Here is a 16,988-nt window from a genome sequence, read left to right on the forward strand (position 1 = left end):
GGGAGGCTGAGGTGGGAGGATTGCTTGAGGCCAGGAGTTCAAGACCGGCTTGGGCAACATAGTGAGACCCCCCTGTCTCCATAAAAAAAAAAAAATTAATTAATTAGCCAGGCATGGTGGCACATGCCTGTAGTCCTGGCCACTCAGGAGGCTGTGACAGGAGGATTGCCTGAGCCCAGGAGTTGGAGGCTGCAGTGAGCTATGATTGCACCACTGCGCTCCAGCCTGGGTGACAAGAGTGAGACCCTGTCTCTAAAAAAATAAAAATTAAAAAAGAAGAAAATACTGTGAGAGTGTGTTACAAAGCCAGGTACTCTTCAAAGCTATGCAGCAATTGGGGGGCATCCCAAGGAAGTGGGATAATCAAAGATCAAGAGAAAAGGCCAGGGTGCTGCCAAAAAGAGGGATCCGAAGTGTAATAATACAACTCCTCCCCATGGGGGTTAAAAAACTGGTATTTGAAGACGACAATGTGAGAATTCTCCAGGCATAAGACCCTCCACAGCACTGGGGCTGAACTTGAGGATGGGCACCCTCTCGAAGGCAGCAGCCTGTCTGGATGTAAGTCACACAGCCCCTTCCCTCCCCAGGCACACACTACTAAAGCCCAGCTCACCCTCCAGGTCTCCCGCCTCGCACCTCTGAAAACCACCTTCCAGATTTGCTAGAATCCTCTACACAGAGAGCCCCAATTAATAAATGATGGTTACTGGAACATCCCTGATCACAGCCCAGTGGAATATCTCAAGGGATTCTAATGCACTGCTCCAACATCAATATTTAGAGAGAGAGAGAGAAAATTCCCCGCTCAAATGAATAAATAATATATATAATACTTTCAAAAACACGAATGCAATTGACTTGCACGATGAACTGAAAGAGCCTACTATTTTTTGGCAACTATTTGAGGATTAATTGACACACTATGAGTTGCACATTTAAAATGCACAATTTGCTAAGTTTTGGCATATGTATATCCCTGAAACCATGGCCACATAAGATAATGGGCATAATCACCTCCAAAAGTTTCCTCATGCCTCTTGGTATTCCCTGCCTCCTGCCGGCCAGTCCACATCCTTGTCAAGACTTGGTATGGTCTGTCTTAATTCAGGCATCCTAATAGATGCACCACATGGCTAATTAAAAAAAAAAAAATTTGTAGAGAAGGGGTCTGTTGCATTTCCCCAATAACTGATAATATTAAACACCTTTTTCAGGTGCTTATCTGCCATCTATATATCTTCTTTTTTTTTTCTTTTTTTTTTTTTTTTTTGAGACAGAGTTTAGCTCTTGTTGCCCAGGCTGGAGTGCAATGGCATGATCTTGGCTCACTGAAACCCCCGCCTTCCAGGTTCAAGCAATTCTCCTGCCTCAGACTCCTGAGTAGCTGGGATTACAGGCATGCGCCAACACGCCCAGCTAATTTTGTATTTTTTTTAGTAGAGATGGGGTTTCTCCATGTTGGTCAGGCTGGTCTTGAACTCCTGACCTCAGGTGATCTGCCCGCCTCGGCCTCCCAGGTGTTGGGATTACGGGCGTGAGCCACTGCGCCCAGCCTATATATCTTCTTTGGTGACACATCTGTTCAAATCTTTTGTCCATTTTTAAGTTGGAATGTTTGTTTTCTTATTGAGTTTTGAGAGTTCTATCTATATAGAATATCTGTCTTAAAGGTGAGATAAACAGATCTTACAAGTAAAATATTCAAAGCTCGGTAGCAAAACATTCCCGTCACATTTTGGTACTCAGTTCTTATAATTCTTAAGCTATGTTTTTCTTCATATTATACAATGCTGTGGGTTATACACAATCACAAATTAAAAGATGTGATAGTCATAGTGGACCAGAAGCTGAATATAACCCACAGCACTCTGAGTGTAATGGGAAAGATGCTGAAGTATTATCAGAGGACTTCAGTTCTCAGAACTGCCAAGAATTCTTGACATTAGTCATGACCTCCTTAGGTTGAGGCTTTGAAACTTAGACAGGCGATGAGTCAGGCAAGGCCCAAGAGGAGGAGAAAGAACACAACTATGAACATGTTGCTCAGTGAGGCCTGAGGCTAAAGGACCTGAGATGATAAAGTTAAGGGAAAGAGCCCTTGAAACACAAATTCCAGTACTGCAGCCTGGAATGCCACACTGGAGCTAATTATATGGTGCCCAGTCCCAGGTGTGGCGGCCTGCCACAGGACTGAATTCTAAATGTCTCCCAGGCAGAGACAGCTTGGTTCTCATGTTCCAAATTCCCAGTCCCTCTCCCTTGCTTTCCCCACCTATTCCTCTATGTGACTGGTACAGTGCTGGGCAGTGCTAAACACAGTGATTACTGACTGGTGTTAGAAGAATGATGTCCCCACCACTTCCATGAGTCATAAAGAAACTGTAAGTCTTGGGGTTCAATTGCTATGGAAAAGATTTAGATTCCACAGAAAGAACTTTCCAGCTATAAGAGATACGTGACTTAATAGAACTCATTATTCAGAAAGGGTTTAATCTTTGCAGGAGATCCTTCAGGACGGCAGAAAAAAAAAAAAAAAACTCAACATTTGATCTGGTATGTAGACCACTGGGTAAGCTGTACGACTTGGAAGGGTCTCTTTGGGCTTTAGGGATTTAGAAAGCTAAACTATTGTTCTTTTCCCCATAACTGACTGTCCCCTCAACCTTCCCTCACAACCTCACCCTTAGACCACAAATAATCATCCTGCTTCTCCGTCTGCATTTTGTTCATACTTCAAGGCTGCACGTTTTAATGTAGGCATTTAGTGTGCTAAGATCTGCTAGTGAGATCAAAACAAACCACCAGAAAGGAATTGATGGGCTGAAGAAAAGGCTAGAGACTCTCGGCAGACACAGGCCACTGTTCTAGCCTGTAGCTTCATGGAGTCTTCAGGCTTTTCCCATCTTGCTAAATATTTTACCGACTGTCTTCTTGCAGGTCTCTCTGCAGACAAGCATAATGAAACGCTGGAGGCCTCGCCTGTGGGGTTCTGTCCTCTGGGCCACATGCAGCTATGCCAAGCAGGGATGATGTGGGAGAGAAGAAAGGGAAGAAATAGACTATGCAGCGCTTAAACCCCCAGCTCGCTCCTGGCTTGGCACAGTGGGCTGTTCTCAGTACAGACAGGGACTCTGGGACACTTGACGGGCTGCTGCTGCTGTCAATTCCTGCAGGGATTTCACGAGCTGGAAGAACACAAGCCTGCAGCAAAGAATCCCATGCGAGTGGGATTCTCAGGCGACTCTGCCTCCCCAGGATGATTTGGGAGAACAGGTTCAGGCTGCTTCAAATGGTGGCCAGTCAGAGACATGAGGTGGCTCCTCTCTACAGGGACATCAGAGCTGAGATCAGGGCAGCCCCAGGATTAGAGAGAAGGGCATCCTGGCAGCTCAGGCCCTGTGGCAATGACCATCCCGCTTAACCCTCCTATGCAATCAACTCAAACCCAGAACTCAATAGCAACAACACTATCTGCTTTCTGGACAGCCTCTTAAGAGGTTCTAAATCAGTAGGTCCCCCACAATTGAGCTGTGCAGCTTTTGATAAAGGAAATAACTTTTCTGAGCATTGATTTCTTCATCAGTAAAATGAATATAGCTTCACCCATCTCTCCAATATTGGAAGAATAATGTAAAATGCTGACCACCACTTCTGGCACATTTGGTAAGTGCTCTATCAATGACAGCTGATGCTCTTTTTTCCTCCTCCCCTCCATTTCTTCTCGACTAAAACTTTTGTCGAAGGTTAACATCTCCCGCAGAGATGTGGGGTGTCACTGATCTTGCTTTAACACTGGAAAATCAGGGCCTCATCACTGCTTACCCAGGGTCAAACACCCATGGTCAAGATCAGAATCCCAAGAAATCTCAAAGCTCTGCCCTGCACCCAGACCTCTTGGGCTTACAATGCACCCTTTTCAATGCCCATATTCTCTGCAGCAAAGAAACAATGTGTGGACTCAGTTGTGCCCCCACGCTCCCTGTCCGCAGCTGCCCTTGCAGTGTCCTGCTGCTGGCTGTGGCCCGCTGACCCGTTGGGCTCTCCTCCTGACCCTCCTTCCATCTGTTCCGTCCCCACCCACCCAAGGAGCCGCCCCTGCTCCTAGAGACTCTGGGCACCACTGATAAGGGTGGGTACCAGGAACTCCACCCTTTACTGAGAAAGGCAGGCTGGTTTATCGCCACTCAGACCCAGCCAGCAACCACCCTGGGGAGTGTGTCAGCCACCAGGAGCATCGCTGTCGGGGAAATGTTATTAACTAGGAAGGAACTTCACAGAATGTTCCACACAAATGTCACATTGAATTGAATCAGAAATCCAGCCTGACCCCCTCCAAACCTGGTCATTCCTTCTTAACCTTGATGGCAGTGACAGAAGAAAGGGAGAGGGAAATGGAGTCTTGCTTGTTTTTCTATTTAACTTTGTGTGGGGAGTGCCCAGTGGCCAATTAAGGTATCCTCGGCACCCGGCCTGGCTGGAGTAAGGGATGGCAAGTGCAGGGGTCTATTTAGGGAGGTGATCAGAGCCCGGATCAGGCCCTACAGAGTTGGCACCAATCTCCATCATGTTCTTTTTAAGAGGGTTGGCAGCCCTGGAGTCTATTTTTAAACCCATGAGAAAGGTGCTGTGTGGATTCCAAAAAGGGCCAACATTAAACCCGAGATCCCTGGAGGAGGGAGGGAAGGGGGGAGGCACAGATGAACCTGGGATTTTCTCTTCACACACACAGGGGTTCCCCTTATTCCTGGGATCAGATATTGACTGTCCTTCCAAAGGGATCTCTTGGGTTACAGGCCCACTCTTTGGCACGGCTTTGGTGGAATTCGACTCTTAACGAGCTCGTGAGTTGGAAAGGATTTTGCACACTGGGTCTATTTTTCAGAATTGAGATTTTTTAAATCCCTCTACCCCCAGTGTGAAAAATCCATGTGCTTTTGATATATCTGGCATCTCCCCCTTCTTCCTACTTTCAAATCATATGTTCTGGAACCCCCGCTCCCTCCTGCATGCACTGCAGAGCCCACAGCCGAGAATTTACAACAGGAAGGTCCAAGGAAAGTCTAAGTTCCCCATGGCCACGGTGCCCAGCTCCCCAGAAACCCAGTCCCGGTGCTGGAGAAGGATGGGGAGTGGACCCAAGTGGCAAGCCTGCGGGGGACAGCATTATTTTCCCAATAGTGAGAAACAAACAGGCATCCAAACGCCACTGTTTCCCATCAAATAACCAGATGAAGCGAACAGAATGTTTTATGTACAATAACAAATTTCAGCTTCAGTATCTGTGTCTCTTTTTGGATAAGAAATAGAACCAGAATTCCTAAAGAACAAAATGCCTTGAGATTAAGCAAATCCTTCTGCTGAATAGTTCTGGGACCACCCAGGACTCCCTGGGCAGGGAAGTAGAAGAAGAGGTCTCCTCTCATCTCTGCCCAACTCAGAATCCCCAAGCCCAGCACAAAAGCACCACTCAATACATGTTTCCTGAGCAGAACGCGATGCAGTTTTGTGCCCCATGTCAACCAGATAGGAGCTCCTGCCAGTCACGCTGAAAACAACAGACATGAGTTTAAGCACAATGCTGGCCACACAACAGAGGCTCAATAAACGTTAGCTGGATTAGAATCCAGTCAACTCAGATTTCTAAATGAATCAGATGTTTGGGGCTAGTTGACAAAATTGTCCATGTCCCCACGTGCTGTTATGGCCCCTGTAGAAACAGCCTTGGGACCACCGTCCTCTTCTAGGCAGGGAAGTTTCAGGTGCTTCCCATCCCAGGGCCAGGGCGGTGCTGCAGAAAAAAAGCCTCCACACCCCAACCTGCCCTGTCCATCCTTTCCCCACAATCTCCATTAGTCCTAAATTGCCAGTCCAAGCCCAAGAGAGCAATTCTGTTTCTTCAGTCCCAAGGCGGCGAGGCAGACAGCTCTTCAATAGTTCACATCTTTCTGCTGAGGGTGGGAAGATATTGGGGTGTCTTGTGGGTGCCTAAATAGAATTCCAAGTGCACCCACATCACCAAGCGCCCTGGCCCACGTCGCAGAATGTGCCACATTTCCCCACTGCGCAAGGAATAGGCTGCATTTAGAACTGACACTTCAGAACATATTGTGGACTGGGGAGCTGAGACTAGAGTGGAAATTACACACATTTTGGAAAACATGGATGAGCGGCACTGCCAGAATGGGCCCATTTACTAAACTACCTCCAGTGTTTCCAAACATTAGGGAAACCTTCCTCTGCAGCCTGCTGGTATGCGGGGAGGAGGAGCACATACCGGAGAAACTGCAAAATCAAACTCAGTGGGATGGTGCTAATAGGGAAAACAGGGACTCTTCTTTTTTTTCAAATTGCCAAACAGGCTTCAGTACTGGCAGCGAACCCCATGGCTCCAAAGTTTCTGAAGGATGCCCAGAGGTTGGACAGCCCTGCATGGCACACTCTTCCTCAGCAATGAAGAAAGGTTCCCACCCTTCCTTAGAAATGCAACTTTGCCTGATATGAGCTGCCATCTGGAGCAGGCGGGGCCGACCAGGGGGTTCCCTGAGACTTCTCCTTTATTTGAACAATTTGCCCCAAGGGACAGAGCCAGGATGGGTGGCCCATTGCCAGCCAGAGAGACCTGCCCAAGATTCCAGAAAGGCTTCTTCCTCCAAGATGCGCTTAAGCCCCTTTCTACGGGGTGCTTAGCAGCTACCACTCGAAAACACCTTGGCATCAGCCCTCGACTTCCTAGTCCTGTTTTATCTTTACTACCAAGGAAACAAGAGCAGGTGTCACACATAATACTTCACACAGGGCTCATCGTATTATTTTAATAATTGAAGAGGGACCATTATCTTTCTATTTAATCCTCTTATGAATTCTGGCTGGCTGCTCTTTCAGGTATCTTTTCATACAGTATTTATATCACCCTTTTTGTAACTATTTAAATTTAAAAGATGAGGAAATAAGCTCTAAACTGTCAACCTCAGCTATATTTCTATGTTGCTTATCTGCAGAAAACCCTGCCCACCCCAGGGGAATCCTAAGGTATGTCTCTAATCTGGATAGTTCTAATCTGCACAATATTGAAGAGTGTCTAGGGGGCCCCCTCATAAAGCCTTGGCTTCATGTCTTTTTAAAGAAATACGGCCGGGTGCAGTGGCTCACACCCGTAATCCCAGCACTTTGGGAGGCTGAGGCAGGTGGATCACCTGAGGTCAGGAGTTCGAGACCAGCCTGGCCAACATGGTGAAACCCCATCTCTACTAAAAATACAAAAATTAGCTGGGTGTGGTGGCGGGCACCTATAATCCCACCTACCCAGGAGGCTGAGGCAGGAAAATCACTGGAACCCGGGAGGCAGAGGCGGCAGTGAGCTGAGATCACGGCACTGCACTCCAGCCTGGGCCCTGGGCGACACAGCAAGACTCCGTCTCAAAAAAACAAAACAAAACAACAACAAAAACAAACAAACAAACAAACAAACAATGTTATGGTTGTTTCGGCAATTTTCTTTCCAGCTCTGCAGTTCCAGGAATTCGTGAAGTGAAGACCTCATTTCTACTCTAACATCAGTGCTGAAGTCCACTTTCACAATCTGCTTTTCAAAGTGACCTGTCTCAGCACTCATGACCTTGAACTCCTGAATAAAGGGATGTCAAGTATTAGAGAAAGAATGAAAAATGCACAGTGAATCAAGTATCAAACAAAAACAGCCAAAGCATCATTTCTGGAATGACTGAGCTTTAGCCTTCAGAGAGAGACATTTCCAGGATTTCTGAAATAAGATACCAAGATGCCAATCAACATTTCCTAAGGAAAATCATTGCCAATATCCATATTCGCCTCTATTGCCTCAAGTGCTTTTCGGGTGAGGGTCACAGAGATAAAGTCTCAATGCAAAAATTCGGTGGGACTAGATAGATAGGCTTTTTCCTCATTCATTTATTATTTCACTCAAATGTGAACTGTTGAATTGCATTGTACAATCTGAGCACCCAGTGGTAGACACAAAAAAAGTAAATGCTGTTTGGTTCCTACTCTTGAGAAGACTGCAAACTAATAGAGGTGAAAGATAGAGCTGTATGAAAAATAGGACAATAAAAGGGTTAAATACTCAGTAAGATAATAGCTCAAGAGATGCCCCAAGACAGTGTACAATTCAATACCAAACGAGAGGTTGCAACAAGAACCGCCAGGATTTCAAGGGAGTGGCTGAGATCAGAGAGGGCTACAGCACTGGCGGCATCTTTGATGGAGCAGTGAGAATTGAACAGAATCTTCAAAGACTGCCAGATTTTAGGAAGTCGTGGGGATCCATTTCAATACCATCAATTCTTTTTTGAAGGCTGCTGTGTTCCAGAATCTTCTTGATTATAAAAGATAATCAGAGAACACAGGCTTCCTGACCTCCTGGAGAGAACGTGTGGATCCAGAACCAAACGCTTGGAAATTAAAACATGTATGTTAGACGACAACATAAATATGCCTACTGTAGGAAGTTGTGTGAATGTTTTGTAAAGGAATGATTCGTTGCTAACGATCGTATAGCCTTTACAGCATTAAATGTCTCCCATTGTGAGGTTGGAGGGAGTTTCCATCCCTCACAAAGATTTTATACAAAGAGGAAGATAAAGTGATGATTTTTAGATGTATTCAGTCATTTAAAAATTATGTGTGTGCTTGTGGAGGGATCAGGCCTTGTTTACGATCCGACACTGAACAGACAGGCAGGAATCCTGTGCTCATAGAGCTGACATTCCTATGGGAGGGAAGAGAGAGAGATAGATGAGCAGTTAAGATCTATTTATCCCACAGGGAAGTGGTGAGTGCTAAGAGGAAAATCAAACGTGGAGTGGGGATGGAGAGGGCTGTGGGGTGCAGTACCCGATGGTGTTCAGTCCCGGAGGCCTTTATGAGGAGGTGACACTTGGGGAGCTGGATGCAGGCAAGGATAAGGCAGCAGCACCTGGACATGCCCAGGCTGTGACAGGTAAGCTTTATGCAGTGGGAGACCACTATAGTGCCCCAACCCATCCCTCTCCTCTCCCTGAGATATGCCCCTCGCTTGGTCTGGAATGCCCTTCTCTACACCTACAGATGCAAGACAACTTTTTTTTTCTTTCTCTCACTCTGTTGCCCAGGCTGGAGTCCAGTGGCACAATCATAGCTCACTGCAGCCTCGAACTCCGGGCTCAAGAGGGTCTTCCACCTCAGCCTCCCAAGCAGCTGGGACTACAGGTGAGCAACACCACACCTAGCTAATGTTTTTCTTTTTTTTTTTTTATTGAAATGAGGATCTCACTATGTTGCCCAGGATGGTCTCAAACTCCTGGCCTCAAGTGATCCTCTTGCCTTGGGCTCCCAAACTGCTGGGATTACAGGCATGAGCCACTGTGCTCAGCCTCTAGTTTGATGCCCATGGGACAAGCAGTTAAGAGGCACTGGTGGAGGAACCAAAAGAAAAAAGAAAAGACAGGAATCGATAGCATTTAGGAGGTGCTGGGCACTGCTCTAAGCATTTTACAAGTGTTCACCCACTTAACCCTCACAGCAACTTTATAAGGCAGGTGTTCTACTTATCCTTATTTTACAAGTGGAAAACAGGGCACAGATAGGTTAAAAAAACTTGCCCAAGGTCACACAGCAGAGAAGTGGCGGAGTTAGGATTTGAACTCAGCAACCAGAGCCAAGTCGGCCACCGCAAGCATTCTGCTTTTGTGCCTCAAAGACTCCTGTGCAACAACAGGAAGCTCAGAAACTCTGAGGAAGTAATGGTTAAGAGAGACATGGGATCTGGCTGGGAAAGCCGTGAGACAGAGCCTAGGGAGGTTCTTGGTTCTCCATCGACAGCTTTTGCTACAGAGCACAGTAGCTCCTTGTTCAGGCCACTAACTCTAATTAGTATTTTGCATTTGCCAAGTGCCTACCCTGTGCTGAAGCCAATGGAAGGATGCTGAAGTCAGTGGCAGCTGACATAGTCCTCCCAGGGCCTCCCTAGGAACTGGCCTGGGATGCAACTGGCCAATCAGACCAGACAGTTGGCCTGGGTTCACTTCTTCTAGAATTTTTTTTAGAGATGGGGTCTTGCTATGCTGCCCAGTCCGGTCTCAAACTCCTGGGTTCAAGCAATCCGACCACCTGGGCCACCCAAAGAGCTGGGATTACTGGCACGAGACACTGCACCCAGCCTCTTCTTGATTTTTGACCAATAACTTTCCATTATTTCCTCTTAGACTCCAGTTGAATTCATGAATAGCATTAACATTTTTCAAATGCCCGTAGGAGTTTGTTGAGTTAACCCGAGTGACTCACCAGAGAGCCATCAGCTTATTCTCCTCTTCTCTGGGGGGTGAGACGTCCTCCTCTGCCCACCCAAGGGGTGCAGAGGAGAGGGGACGCTTCTCCCTCAGTAGATTCTTCCCTCCTAAGTGGGCCGATGTTTCTCGGACACTGAGGGTCAGCGTGTTCCTGGAGTCTGAGGCCTCGGCAGCGCTGGCCGCCAAGGGAACATGTGTTCCATGGGCCACCCGGAGGGAACATGTGTACACATGTGTGTGCATGCCTGTGTGTGCATGTGTATGCATGTGCACGAGTGTGTGCATGTATGAGTTTGTATTTGTGTATATATGTTCTCGTGTGTGTGTGTGTCTGTGCATGCACACATGGATGTGTGTGTGTGTGCACATATCAAGGCAACTTCAGACAACGAAACCAAGAGTGGGTCCCAGGGGATTAGTTTCTGGGGCTGGGGACAGGGTTGGGGGAGAGGATGACGGGGAGGATGCAGCTGGGGATGGGGAGACAATATACTACAAAAAGAAATCAAGAGTGGTTCTGGCATTTAATTTCTAATCTCGTCTCACTAGAAAACTTGTAAAATCCTTAACCAGAAGTGCTAAAGAGAAATGTCTCCGCCTGGTTGTTCTACATTTGTGGAAAGTCTCCCTCTCTGGAAAACAGTCACCACTTTCTGCTTTCACTGGGGACTCCATTCAGAAGGCTAGAGAGAAGAGCTGAAAGCCAACAGGAGGTCTTGCTGGTGATGTGGAGTGGGGTCCATCTGTGGCCCATGCACCCCAAAGCCTCTCCAGCCACCTCAATCTCCCGGCCCTCTGCAGTTTCTCTAAAATGTGGCAAGCTCTGGACCACACACAAGCCCAACAGCCAGGACTCTGCTGAGCAGCCATTCCCCAACTGGAAGGGCCACCATGCCAGGCAATTCCAAGAGACGCCTTTTAGGCAGAATTCACGAGAATCTGTTCTCGCCCCAGCACAGCTGTGCACAGTGCCTGCTGCGTGAGTACCACGCCGAGGGACCACCTTCCCAGGCCCTCTCACTGTATTTTCATCACCCTGCCCTCCTTCTGCAGCCATCTACACACACTGCTGTTGTCTTCTGCAGAGGAATAAGCATGCCTCAGTCCCTATCCCAGCAAGAGCAGAAGGCATGGCAGAGGTGGCACCAGAGACCACATCCCCTGTGGCCTGGGCCGGCCCATACCACAGTCGCCCCACTGGAGTCTGCACAGATGGCTCCTCCCTGCCCTTCATGGGAAGGGACTGAGCTGAGGGCACAGAGACCAGCAACCAACAGAGCCAGGGGAGCACAGACGCCCCCACCCAGGGCGGTGACCCAGGGCCAGGAGGGAGGCAGAGGGTCTCCAAGGCCAAGAGGGCTGGGGGCACAGGTCAGCTTCAGGGTCCATCCCAGGGGCCGGGGCTAGGAGAGGGTGGAGAGCACCCTGAGTGAGGGGTGGGGGTCCCCGCTGCTGGCAGCTCCCCTGCTGCCTCACAGCTAAGGGTCTATGTCACAGTCAGGGACACAGTGCCAAGAAACACCCCTGGCCAAACTGGGAATGGAGTTAAGTAAACCCAAGGATTTAAATAACTGGGATTTTTAAAAGCTAGGCACAAAATGGGGGTTCGTGACAATGTGCACAGCCCTCCATCTAGAGGAAACATTTCTTATGTGCCCGACACCAGCTCCATCTCACTTGGGCCGGGGGCCCTTCAGCAAGGGTTCCTGCTGCCACACCCCCTGCCATGGGGCCACCCGATGGAAAAAATAACTGAATATTTCCATAGAGAGCTTTCAAACCAAACATGCAAACTCACAAGGCCAAAATGCATGGCCAAGAAGAAAACGCAGGGGCTTACTGCAGAGGAGCCCACCGTGTCGGGGGAGGCTTTGGCCTGGCATTTCTTGGGTGGGTATTTCAAACAGGGAGAGTAAAGCTGCTCTCCTGCAGGTCCCTTAATGTCACTGTCTGCGTCTCCTTTTACCTATTTGCCACTAAGCAGCAAGCCACTGAACCATTCCACTCCCCAGTTTCCTCCCCAAAATAAGATCTTATTTCCCAGAGGGAGCAGCGTAGGGACTGAGTGAGCCCTGCATCCAGCAGGTCTTCCCCTAAACATTGTAGGGCCCTCCGTGCCCCCACGTACTTCCTGACACCCAGGAAGGACAGGGCTGCCTGTTGAGAACCGTCTCAGGGGGTCTCAGATTCTTGGTGAATTGAATTCTAAGCATTTTATTTGAATCAAAATATATCACATTGCTTACATTAATGTTTACTTCATCTTATGCATTTGGAGTTAGAGCCTCTCTAATCACCTATGCAAAACTAAGTAAGCAAGGTATAAATCTGGATCCGAAATTAGATGAAAAAATTCCATCCTGTTCAGCTTATCAAATTTCAAGTATTTCATTAACTTGATCATTAGATGCTGGCTGATCAGAAAGTCCCAAGATTTCTAACTACTGTAATCTAAATGGTATAGGCGTTTCTAAAATATCCACACTGAAAAAAGCTCCTTTGCTCATCCCAAGTCCATTTCATCTGATTGAATGATTTTCTCATTTCCACAGAATGCTGTTAAACCAGCCAAGCAAACTGTCAAAGCTCCACAGGCCCAGGAGGAGGAAAAAATTAGATGACATTCGGATAAGTCAATTCTTAGCAAAGTAACGGTGCACCTAATTAATTGAATGCAGTGCATGGGGTTTCTGTGAACCAAGTCCTAGTTCCTCTGAGAGCTGTCTAACTGGTAATCCAGTCATTGAAGGAGATTGTTTCCAAGGTCTCCCAAGTCCTACTCCCGGTCCATGCAACTGTCCCTCCTCCCAAATTATCCATAAGACTCTGATCAAATACTTCCCTCTTTGGAGAATTCTAATTTTTGGAAAGTTCTTTCTCATCTCAAGTTGAAATCTGCTTTCCTGTGACTTCTACCCCGCCCTTTCCTGGGTCCTTCCCTGGAGCACCGAGTGAACCTCTACGCTTGCTGGTAGCAACCTGGTGACAATTCAGGACTTTTTTTCAGCCTTTTCAGTATTCTCTTTTCCTCTGTTCCTCCAAAGTTTCTCCCAGGCATGCAGAAAGACCCTTTTCCTCATTGAACCCCTGCCTACGTCCATCCAATGATCAAGGTCTCTCCAATAAAGGAAAATCTGAACGCCATCCTCTTAATGGAGACTGACACTGCATTTCCCAAAATGTGTTCCCAGGAACACTAGCACGGTGCAATGTCACTCACACCAATCCAAAGGGTGCTCTGGGCAAGTAAATGTGGATAATGCAAACTTTGTCCTTACAGAGTCACAAACCAAGGAAGTATATTAAAGCCCTGAGCAGGGCCAGGTATGGTGGCTCACACCTGTAATTCCAGCACTTTGGGAGGCCAAAGTGGGAGGATCACTTGAGGCCAGGAGTTTGCCACCAGCCTGGGCAACATAGCAAGACTCCATCTCCAAAAAAATTGTTTTTAATGAGCTGTGCATGGTGGCATGCACCTACAGTCACAGCTACGGGAGAATCACTTGAGCCCAGGAGGTCGAGGCTGCAGTGGGCTATGATTGCATCACTGCACTCCAGCCTAGGCAGCCTTGGTGGCATCGCAAGACCCTATCTCAAAAAAAAAAAAAGCTGTGAGCATTCTTGGAGAAACTGATTAACAGTGTTTAAGCCAAGATTCCATAATTGCATTTGACTCTAAAACTCTTTATTTCCCCCACATAACACACTTAGGGAAAGGATGGTTACTTTCACTCTGATCAAGCTTTGAACACTTCACTATATTTCTCTACCCCACTCTCTCACCCCCACTCTCCCTACCCCATTCTCCACTCCTAGCCTCCTGGTCCCCAGAAACTAACACCATCAAAACAAAGAACTTCAATGCAATAACTCTCAGTTTAGTGAATTCCTTCTTAAAGCAAAGCATCCTTTTGGGATACAATTAATCAATTCCCGAATTTTCTGGCTTTGTATATGTGAACGTTAGTATATTAAGTATTCACCCCTTCAGTGAGATCTGTAATACAATTCAATGCTACCACCTACTGCAAGGACATTTTTCAGGTAATTGATGTTTGTCATTAAATTCACTGACAAATATGAAAGGCAAGGAGAAAACTAGAAACATTTTGGACACTTTTTATCATGCAAGTATATCTAAATCTATTCAGTTAAAGCTTTTATTGCCTTCCACAAATGTTTTTATCTATAATATTTTTCATAGGCACTTGGGAGCTAATTACTCAAAGAAACCTCATGGTGAAGGTTTTGCAAATTAAACAAACATCCTGCAATTCGTCTGGACTTTGAGTCTTAATGCGTACACAGTTTTTGAGGTGGTTTTGTTTTTGGTTTTCTGAGTTCAGCAGAAAGCCCTGTACCTAGTGGAACAAACTATGTTCCTTCAACAAATCAGTGTTTCTTGAAGGAATGGGCAAAGCAGGTGATACAAAGTTTCCAAAAGATAGGCCTTCCCTGGGTCATACATGTGGTCAGTGGGCTTCCAAGTGTTCCATCTGAAATGCTGCACAGGACCTGGAGGAGCGACGCTGGGCTTTGCCAGCCCTCGAGCCCCGGCTTCTTCTCTTGAGTTTCCTGTTTCTGCCCCTCGAATGAAAGCAGAATGAGACTGGGCATGATGGCTCACTCCTGTAATCCCAGAACTTTGGCAGGCCGAGGCAGGAGGATCACTTGAGTCCAGGAGTTCAAGGTTACAGTGAGCTATGATCACACCACTCCACTCCAGCCTGAGTGACAGAGCAAGACCCTGTCTCTAAAAGCAATTAATTAGATAATAAAAACACATGAAGCAGAATGAGTTTGTGATTAAGGACTCTGAGTCTGGGGCCAGCTTGCCTAGCTTCCTGCCCTAGTCCGCAGCTGTCTAGCTATGGAGAGGTGAGTAAATCAATCTCTCTGTGCCTCAGTGTCCTTATCTGTAGCCTGCAGTGACCTCACGGGATAACTATGGGAATGAATTGCGCTTCTGCCTGCATGGTTCTTCGTTGAGGCCTCGCTGGGGTCCGACCTTCCCCTCTTCTGGGTGTGGTCACTCCAGTCCCAACCACTGCTGCCCCTGCTCACTGCGCATCCCTGAGGGTCTCCATCACTTCTGGCCTGGGCCTTCCGGCAGGAGCTGCCGAATTGATCTTGCGGTCTCCAGGCTTCCTTCCTTTCCAGATCACGCACTGCAAGGATCCTCCCGCTCAGCGCCGTCCACTGCTCCTTGGTGCTTTCCAGGCCCTTTAGGCGCCCTGGCGGAGCCTTGCCCGGCCCTTCTGGGTCCACTTGGTAGCCGAGGGTCCCAGCTGACCTCACGCTTTCAGCACTGCCGGGCAGCGTTGTCATCAGTCGTACTCTCCGCCGGGGAGCCCTCCCGCGTCCCTTCTCCCTGCACTCTGGAGTGTCCCTTACAGCCAACTTAAAGGCACCTCCCTGCGGATCGTCCCTTGATTCCCTCTGTTGCAGTTTTCTCTCCTCCTCCCGAGTTTCCAAAGCATTGTACCTCTTGCAGCAGGTTCCTTTTGGCGGGGTTTGTGGTCGAGGCACAGCCCATCTCCCCTTCCAGGCTCTTAAGTGCTTTTCAGAGCAGCCACCACAGACTCTGAAAGAAGAGGAGGAGCTCGCGTCTTGCCAGGGGCCAGGAATTAGGAACGTCTCAGAGGAGGGCTCCCTGCAGGAGGCAGGGCTGGAGGGGCGTCTACAGGCAGCCCTGGGTGCTGCCCCTGAGCCCTGAGAGAACCTTGGGGACCCTGTAGACAGGCTCCGCCCAGGTCACAGTCATAATGCCCCTGAGGAGAAAACATCTTTATTGGTAAAGAAATAAACAAAATTAGATGCAAACAAGCAAAGCAAAGATCTTTCAACAGCACCTTCAAGCTGCCCCAGCCACTGCTGGCTCTGAAGCCATCCCATTTATTCAAAGGCTAGGGACAAGCCCCCAGTGGCCACATAGCAAACTAATGGAGTCGAGAGAAGGGCTCAGAACAGTTATCCTAATCCTGGAGTGGCTATTTAAGTACGACTTTGTGCCTGAGACATTCGGAGCAATTTGCTAATCCCGGCCCAGCACTCACCACCAGGCCCCTTTGTGGCGGTCAGTGCCACACACTAGTCTCCCCGTTTCTCAGATGCAGGCATGAGGACACTGGAAACAAGTGAATTTTCAAAACTCCGCCAGAAAACTATCTAGATGGAGCCTGGAAATTCAAGCCTCCCGATTTGCCAGTTCATCACTCCACCTGCAGATGCTTTTTAACCAAATCTGAGAAACACAGTGGTTCTAATGAAAGGCTGTTTCTATGGCAGATTCCATAAAGAGAAAATAACAAAGGTGGTGGTGGAACAAGTTCCCTTTAACGAATCACTCAACACAACAAGGTTGACACGTTTTCATGGTTTCCCACACACTCAAGTCAGAGTGGGTGTCCAGTGGTCATTGATTTTTCCACTCCACATGTATTTATTTAGTACCAGAGATGTCCCAAAGCACAGAGGGACGCCTGATGGGGGCCATGGCCTTAAGGGGCCCAGAGGGTGAGGAGCTGGGAAGCTGGACTGGAGGGCAGGCCCTGGCCTGGCCCAGAGGGGTGGGCTGGGCTTGGACAGGGGCAGGGAAACAGTGATGGAGGGGCTGGAGGCCAGTGGAGATGAGCAGTCATGGTTTGTGGGTGATTATATAAAAAATGTGGGAAAAGTCTGTTC

At 47.9% G+C, this 16,988-nt stretch overlaps 1 protein-coding gene across 4 annotated transcripts in view; it reads right to left on the reverse strand.

The window, feature by feature from the left end:
- Positions 1-16,988, reverse strand: part of ANK1 (ankyrin 1) — a 242,735-nt gene that overhangs the window by 116,311 nt on the left and 109,436 nt on the right. The gene's annotated exons all lie outside the window — the stretch shown is intronic.

Source organism: Hylobates moloch, unplaced genomic scaffold (assembly GCF_009828535.3).
Source record: "Hylobates moloch isolate HMO894 unplaced genomic scaffold, HMol_V3 SCAFFOLD_22, whole genome shotgun sequence".
NCBI lineage: Eukaryota > Metazoa > Chordata > Mammalia > Primates > Hylobatidae > Hylobates > Hylobates moloch.